General features: G+C 36.6%; 1 non-coding gene across 1 annotated transcript; it reads right to left on the reverse strand.

Moving 5' to 3' along the window:
* Positions 1-4,521: 4,521 nt before the first annotated feature.
* On the reverse strand, positions 4,522-4,654 carry LOC119523895. Its single transcript, XR_005214699.1, has one exon. It is a non-coding gene; the product is annotated as a U11 spliceosomal RNA (small nuclear RNA).
* Positions 4,655-8,895: the final 4,241 nt, after the last annotated feature.

The following is an 8,895-nucleotide window of genomic DNA, read 5'->3' on the forward strand; positions in this document are numbered from 1 at the left end:
AAGGGCTGTTGTGAAGGCTCTTGGAAAGGTTTGGACTCCTGGTCTCTCATGCCCCAAGGATGCAACATCATTTTATAAATGACTGTCAGACTTTGAAATATAATGAAGTTTGCCCTGCAGGTTTTAGGAACTGTTTTGTTCCCATCAACACTGTTTTCTTTCCAATTTCTCCCTATGGCAATGGAAAGTTTATCCTATGACACTCCCCCCTTTGTATATTGGAAGCAGATAACTTGTTCTAAGATTCATAGGTCTGCAGCTAGAGGGGAATTTTGCCTTAGGACAAACCATGCCTGTAACTGATTTTGATAATATCTTATATTTAACTATTGTTACTGAAATGATGTAAGATTTTGTGATATTGTGATGGAAGGAATGCATTTTGTATATGGAAAGAACATGTCTTTTGGGGGTCCAGGGAGTGGAATGTGCAAGTTTGGATATATTATGTCCCCCAAAGAGCCATATTATTCAATGCAATCTTGTGGGAGCAGATTTATTAGTCTGTTGATTAGGGTTTGACCTCTTGATTGAATGTTTCCATGCAGAATCAACCCTTCCCATTCAGGGTAGGTCTTGATTAGTTCACTGCGCTACTTAAATGAGCCTCAGGCCCAGACACTTGCAGATGCTGATGCTTGGAGTTGCTTGGAGTTGCAGACAGAAGAAACCCAGAGACATTTTGGAGAAAGCCATTTTGAAACACAACCTGCAAGCAAAAGAACAGCAAACACCAGCCACATGACTTCCAAGCTAAAAGAGTTGTTGAAGGTATCCTCTTGTTGTTTTAGTTTGTACACTTTTATGGCCTTTGGACTGTAAACTTGTAACCAAAGAAACCCCTTTTTAAAAGTCAATCCATTTCTGGTATTTTGCATAATGGCAGCATTAGCAAACTGGAGCACCTACCTTTTTACTTTCCTGTCAAATTATTTGATGTGCAAAATTATTCAGTTTTGAGGAGATCCTATTTATCTATGTATTCTTTCATTGCTCATGCTTTGGGTTTAAGGTCTAAGAAACAACCTCCTGTCACAAGATCTTCATGATATTTCCCTACATTTTCTTCTAAATCTTTTATGGTCTTAGCTCTAATGTTTAGGTCTTTGATCCATTTTGAGTTAATTTTGTATAAGGTGTGAGATGGGGTCCTCTGTTATTGTTTTGAATATGGATATCCAAGCACATTTGTTGAAGCAGCTACTCTGTCCCAAATGAGTCAACTTGAATGTCTTATCAAAGATCAATTGTCTGTAGATTAAAGGGTCAGTTCTCAATACTCAATTCACTTTTCTTGATCAGCATATTTATGTTTATGTCAATACCATGCTGTTTTGACCACTGTTTCTTTCTCATATGCTTAAGTCAGGTAGAGTGACACTTCCCTCTTCCTTTTTCTTTCTCAAGAGGTATTTAGCTATCTGGGGCACCCTGTCCTTCCATATAAATTTGATTATTGGTCTATTTCTGCAAAGTAAGTTGTTAGGATTTTAATTGGTATTGTATTGAATTTATAAATCAATTTGAGTAGAACTGACATCTTAACAATATTTAGTCTTCCAATACATGAACATGGTATGTCCTTCCATTTATTTATATTTTCTTTGACTTCTTTTACTAATTTTCTGTAATTTTCTTTGTATTGGTCTTTTATATCCATGGTTAAATTTATTGCTAAATGTTTGATTTTTTGTTTGCTATTGTAAATGGAACTTTTTTCTTGATTCCTGTTCTGGTTTGCTAAAGCTGTCATTACACAAACTACCAGAAATTGATTGCCTTTCATAAAGGGGGTTTATTTGGTTACACAGTTACAGTCTTAAGGCCATAAAGTGCCCAAAGTAAGGCATCAACAATCGGGTTCATTCACTGAAGGATGGTCAGTGGTGTCCAGAGAACCTCCGTTAGCTGGAAGGCACGTGACAAGTGTCTGCTCTGGATTTCTGGTTTCAAAATGGCTTTCTCCAAGGATGTTTCCCTCCCAGCATCTGGGGATGTTCTCTAAGTTTCTCCCAGGCAAACTATGGACTAGCAATGGCCATGTTCAAAATGTCTGCTCAGCTGCAGCTCCTCTCCAAAATGTCACTCACTTGTTCTGAGTTCCTTCTGTTTGTTAGTTTTTTAATATGGCTCCAGTGATTTCTTTCACACCCACCTTGAATGGGTGGGGTAACACCTCCATGGAAATTATCCAATCAAAAGTGTCACCCACAGTTCATTGAGTCACATCTCCATGGAAACACTCAATCAAGGGATTACAACCTAATCAACACTAATACATCTGCCCCCACAAGATTACATTAAAGAATATGACTTTTGGTGGGACATAATATATAAAAACTTGCACAATTCCCTTCTCAGAGTGCTCCTTAATAGTCTACAGAAACAGTGCTAATTTTTTCCTGTTTGTCTTTTGTCCTGCCCCTTTGTTGTACTCATTTATTAGCTCTAGGAGTTTTGCTGTACATTTTTGGGGGGGTTTCTACATATAAGATCATGTCATCTGCAAACAGTGAAATTTTATGTCTTCCTTTCTGATTTGGATGACTTTTTTTCTTGCATAATTGTTCTAGCTAGAATTTCCAGCACTATTTTGAATAACAATTGTGACAGTAGGCATCCTTGTCTTTTTTTCTGATCTTAGGGAGAACAGTTTCATTCTTTCCCCATTGTGTATGATGATAGCTGTAGGTTTTTCATATATTCCCTTTATCATGTTGAGGAAGTTTCCTTGTATTCCTATTCTTTGAAGTGCTCTCATCAAGAAAGGATGCAGAATTTTGTTAAATGCCTTTTGTGCATCAACAGTGAAGATCAGGTGGTTTTCCATCCTTGATTTAGTATTTTTTATGTATTGCATTAATTCTCTTGTGTTAAACCAGATTTGAATGCCTGGAATAAAACCCATTTTGTTGTGGTGTACAATACTTTTAATATGTGGCTGGATTCAATTTGTCAGTATTTTGTTGAGGATTTTGCATCTATATTCATTAATGAGATTATTATGTAATTTTCTTTTCATGTCATTTATTTCCCTGGGTTTGGTCTGAAGGTGATATTGGCTTCATAGAATGAGTTTGGTAACTTTCCTTACTCTTCATTCTTTTTTGAAGAATTTGAATAGGATTGGTGCTATTTATTTCTTGAATGCTTGGTAGAATTCACATGTGAAGCCATCTGGTCCTGGACTTTTCTTTTTTTGGAAAGTTTTTGATGACTCTTTTATTCTCTTTACTTGTGATGGTTTGTTTCAGTCTTCTATTTCTTCTTGAGTCAATGTTGGCTATTCATGTTTTTCTAGGAAGTTTCCCATTTCATCAGTTCTCTAATTTGTTAGCAAATAGTTACTCTTAGTGTCCTCTCATTTTCTCCTTTATTTCTGTGAGGTCAGTAATTATGTCACCCCTGCAGTTTGTGATTGTATTGATTTGCATTCTCACTCTATTTTTTTCTTTGTCAGTCTAGTTGAGGTTCCATCACTGTTTTTCTCAAATAACCAATTCCTGGTTATGTTGATTCTCTCTATTGTTTTCATGTTCTCAGTTTCATTTATTCCTGATATTAGCTTTGTTATTTCTTTCATTCTGTTTGCTTTGTATTTAGTTTGTTGTTCTTTCTCTTGTTCCTCAGGTGAGTAGTTCCTCATTTTTTGCTATTTCTTCTTTTTTAATACAGGAATTTAGGGCAATGAATTTCCCATAGGTTACAATATGTTGTGTTCTCATTTTCATTTGCCTCAAGATATTTACTGATTTCTCTTGTAATTTATTCCTTGACTCACTGATTGTTTAGAAGTGTGTTGTTTACTCTCCATATGTTTATGTGTGTTTTCAGCCTTCCACCTGTTATTGATTCAACTTTATTCCATTATAACCTGAGACACTGTTTTTTATAATTTTGATCTTTCAAAATTTATTGAGACTTGCTTTGTGACCTAACATGTTGTCTGTCCTGGAGAATGATCCATGAGGACTTGAGAAAAATATGTATCCTGATGTTGTAGGGTGCAATATTCTATAAATGTCTGTTAAGTCTTGTTCAATCATCATAGTATTCATGATCTATGTTTTCTTATTGATCCTCAGTCTAGATGTTCTTTCCATTGATGAGAGTGGTATTTTGAAATCTCTAGCTATTATTGTAGAGGGATATACCTATCCCTTCAGTTTTGTCAGTGTTTGTGTCATGTATTTTGTAGCACTCTGATTCAGTGAATAAATATTAATGATTGTTATGTCTTCTTGATAAATTGTCCCTTTTATAAAAATATAGTATCTATTTTTGTCTCTAATTGTTTCATATCTGGAGTCTAATTTGTCTGGTATTAGTATAGCTACCCTCACTTTTTCTGGTTTTTGTTTGTGCAAAATATCATTTTCCAACCTTTCACTGTCAATCTATTTTTGTCCTTGGTTCTAAAGTGAGTCTCATAGAAAGCATGTGTATGGGTCTTGTTTTTTAATCAATTCTGCCAATCTATGTCTTCTGATGGGGGAGTTTGATCCATTAACTTTTTTTAATAAGGGTGCCAGGACCAATGATCACCAGCTGCCCTGGTAACAAAAATTATGCTTCCAAAATCTCTTGATGTCAATTCTGCATGAAGAGCAACCAAGGCACCCTATGTGTGCCACTCATGACAGAAGCCCTTTTTAATCCATTAACTTTTAATGTTATTACTGTAAAGGCAGTAATTTCCTCTACCATTTTATCTTTTGGATTTTATATGTCTTATACTATTTTTATCTCTCTTTTAACCCTTACTGATAATCTTCATTTCTGCACTCTTCTCCAAACTTCTCTCTCATGCCTTTTCCTATCTGTCTGTAACACTCATTTCTTGTAGAGCAGTTCTCTTGTTCACACCCTCTCTCAATGTCTGTGTGAAAATATTGTAAACTCTCCCTCATTTTTGAAGGATGGTTTTGCCAGATATAGAATTCTTGGTTGGTACTTTGTCTCTTCCAGTATCTTAAATATGTCATACCACTGACTTCTCTTCTCCATGGTTTCTGTGGAGAAATCCATACATAGTCTTATTAAGCTCCCTTTGTATGTGATGGATTGCTTTTCTCTGTCTAATTTAACAATCCTTTCTTGGTCTTTGGCATTTGACAATCTGATTAGTAAGTGTCTTGGAGTAGTTATAGTCAAATCTATTCTGTTTGGGACCCACTGAACTTCTTGGTCTGTAATTTTATGTCTTTCATAAGAGTTGGGAAATTAACAGTGATTATTACCTCCATTACTCTTTCTGCACATTTTCCCTACTCTTCTCCTTCTGGGACACCCATAACAAGTAAATTTATGTGTTTTATGTTGTCATTCAATCTCTGAGACCCTTTCATATTTTTCCATTCTTTTCCCTATTTGTTCTTTTGAGTGTAGGATTTCAGATGCTGTTTCCTCTAGTTCACTAATCCTTTATTCTGCCTGTTCAAATCTGCTGTCACATTTCTCCATTGTGTCTTTTTTATTTTTATTGAGATTGTTCACATAGTGTACAATTATCCAAAGACACAAAGTGTACAATTAATTGCCTATGGTACCATCATACAACAGTGCATCCATCACCACAATTAATTTTTTTTTCAATTTTTAGAATATTTTCATTACTCCAGAAAAGAAATAAAGACAAAAAAAGGAAACTCAAATGCTCCTATACCCTTAACAACCCCCCCCCTCCATAATTGACTCATAGTTTTGGTATAGTACATTTGTTACTGTTGATGAAAGAATGTTAAAATTCTACAAACTGTAGTATATGGTTTTCAATAGGTATATATATTTTCCCTATATGCCCCTCTATTAACTTCTAGTTATAGTGTCATACATTTGTTCTAGTTCATGAGAGAGATTTCTAATATTTGTACAGTTAATCACAGACATTGTCTGCCACAAGATTCACTGTATTATATATTCCCATCTTTTAACATCCAGCTTTCCTTTTGGTAACATATATGACTCTGAGCTTACCCTTTCCACCACCTTCACACATCATTCAGCACTGTTATTCTCACAATGTGCTACCATCACCTCTGTCCATTTGCAAACATTTAAGTTCACCCTAGTTGAACATTTTGCTCATAATAAGCAACTGCTCCCCATTCTTTAGCCTTGTTTTATATCTGGGTAACTTATATTTCATGTCTATGAGCTTACATATTATAATTAGTTCATATCAGTGAGACCCTGCAATATTTGTCCTTATGTGTTTCTCTTATTTCACTCAGTATAGTGCCCTCAATGCTTCTTCATCACCCATTAACAATCATTGGTTCCCTGTACAGTCATGTATTTATATATTCAGCACCATTGCCACTATGTATATAAGGACATTTCCATTTCTGCCACAAAGAAGGAGGAAGAGTCAAAGAAGGTAGAGAGACCAAAGAAAAAGAAAAAATAGAAGAGAAAAAAAATGACAGCTAGAAAGCAACGAAAGGAAACATAACATTAAAGTAGAATAGTCAGACAACATCACCAATGCCAGAAGTCCCATATGCTTCTCCTATGTTCTCCCCCCATATGCATTTAGCTTTGGTATATTGCCTTTGTTATATTAAAGGAAGTATAATACATTGTTTCTTTTAATTATACTCTCTAGTTTGCATTGATTGTATTTTCCCTCAATCCCACCCTATTTTTAACACCTTGCCATGTTGTCATTCATTTGTTCTACTTCATGTAAAAACATATTTGTACCTTTTATCACAGTCAATGAGCACCCTAGGTTTCACTGAGTTATACAGTCCATCTTTATCTTTCATCTTTTGTTCTGGTGTCCCACATGGTCCTAGCCTTCCTCTTTCAAACATGCTCACAGTCATCTTTCTTCAGTGTACTTACATTGCTGTGCTACTATATCCCAAAATTGTGTTCCAAGCCTCTCACTCTTGTCTTTTCCTATCAGTCTGGAGTGCTCCCTTTAGTATTTCCTGTAGGGCAGGTATCTTGCTCACAAACTCTGTCATTGTCTATTTGTCAGAGATTATTTTAAGCTCTCCCTCATATTTGAAGGACAGTTTTGCCAGATATAGGATTCTTGGTTTTTCTTTTTCAGTATCTTAAATATATCACCCCACTTCCTTCTTGCCTCCATGGATTCTGTTGGGAAATCCACACATAATCTTATCAAGCTTCCTTTGTATGTGATGGATTGCTTTTCTCTTGCTGCTTTCAGGATTCTCTCTTTATCTCTGACTTTTGATAATCTGATTAGTAAGTATCTTGGCATAGGTCTATTCAGATCTATTCTGTTTGGGGTATGCTGCACTTCTTGGATCTGTAATTTTATGTCTTTCATAAGAGATGGGAAATTTTCATTGATTATTTCCTCTATTATTGCTTCTGCCCCTTTTCCCTTCTCTTATCCTTCTGGGCCATCAGTGACACATACATTCCTGCTTTTCATGTTGTCCTTCAATTCCCAGAGATGTTGCTCATATTTTTCCATTCTTTCCTCTATCTGTTCTTTTGTGTGTGGGCTTTCAGGTTTCCTGGTCTCCAGTTCTTGAGTGTTTTCTTCTGCCTCTTGAGATCTGCCACTGTATGTTTCCATTGTGTCTTTCATCTCTTGTGTTGTGCCTTTCATTTCCATAGATTCTGCCAGTTGTTTTTTCACACTTTTGATTTCTTCCTCATGTATGACCAGTGTTTTCATTATATGCTTTATCTCTTTTGCCATAGGTTCACTAAACTTTTTGAATTGATTTAGCATTATTTGTTTAAATTCTGGTATCTCAGTTGAAGTGTAAGCTTGTTCCTTTGACTGGGCCATAACTTTGTTTTTCTTAGTGTAGGTTGTAGTTTTCTGTTGTCTAGGCAACTGGTTTCCATGGTTACCACAATCAGGTTTTCCCAGATAAGAACAGGCTCAGGTTTTGGAAGGATGCAATAGTATCCATTTTCCCTGAGGGTGTCTTAGAAGATTGATACACACTGTGAGGCCTCAAGTCACTGTGCTTTTCTGCCCAGTAGGTGTTGCCTTTCAGCCTGTAGCTCCTGAGTGGTGTAAGGAGCTGTGGCCCCTGGCTGTTTTCCCCCAGGATCTGGGTTCTTGTTCTGAATGTAAGGCAGGTAGTAGAGCTTGGTACCACATTCTTCCTTTTGGAGAATATACACCTCCTAGGGAGAGGTCATTTACATTTGAATAGTCTCTCTGCCTGTGCTATCTCCACCCTTGTTTGGGTCAGAGCACTGAGAAATGAAAATGGCTGGGGGTTTTCCACTGAGCCAAAAAAGGGACAGAAAGCCCCCTTCATGGCCAGTCCACAGCCACCCTCCAGCTCTCCAAAGTCAGTCATCTCCAAAAGCCTCTGTCTGCTTGTTGGGGATTCATAGCTTTTATTGAGCAGTCCACATTTGTTAATTAAAACTTCCGTTGGAGCTCAGCTGAGCTATATTCACTTGCTCAGAGAGTGCTGCTCTCTAGCACTGTGAGGCTTTGCAGTTTGGGCCATGGTGGGTGGGGGCTCCCAGCTTGGATCTGCAGTTTTTACTTACAGATTTTATTTTGTGATCTAGAGCATTCCTCCCAATCCAGGTTGGTGTATGATGAGTGGACCATCATGTTTGCCCCCCAAAGTTATTCCAGATTATTTACTAGTTGTTCCTGGTTGTTTATTAAGTTGTTTCAGTGGGACAAACTAGCTTCTGCCCCTCTCTATAATGCCATCATTCTTCCATCTCTCCATTGTGTTTTTCATCTCTTCTATTGGGCCTTTCATTACCATAAGTTCTGCCACTTGTTTTTTCAACCTTATGAATCTTCCTTATGGTCACCCAGTGTCTTATTTATATCATTTTCTTTCAACTCATTGATGTGATTAAGAAGACTTGTTTGAACATTTTTAATTAGTTGTTTCAACACCTGAATATCAGTTGAGATGTCAG

This window comes from Choloepus didactylus, chromosome X (genome assembly GCF_015220235.1).
Source record: "Choloepus didactylus isolate mChoDid1 chromosome X, mChoDid1.pri, whole genome shotgun sequence".
NCBI classification, from domain to species: domain Eukaryota; kingdom Metazoa; phylum Chordata; class Mammalia; order Pilosa; family Megalonychidae; genus Choloepus; species Choloepus didactylus.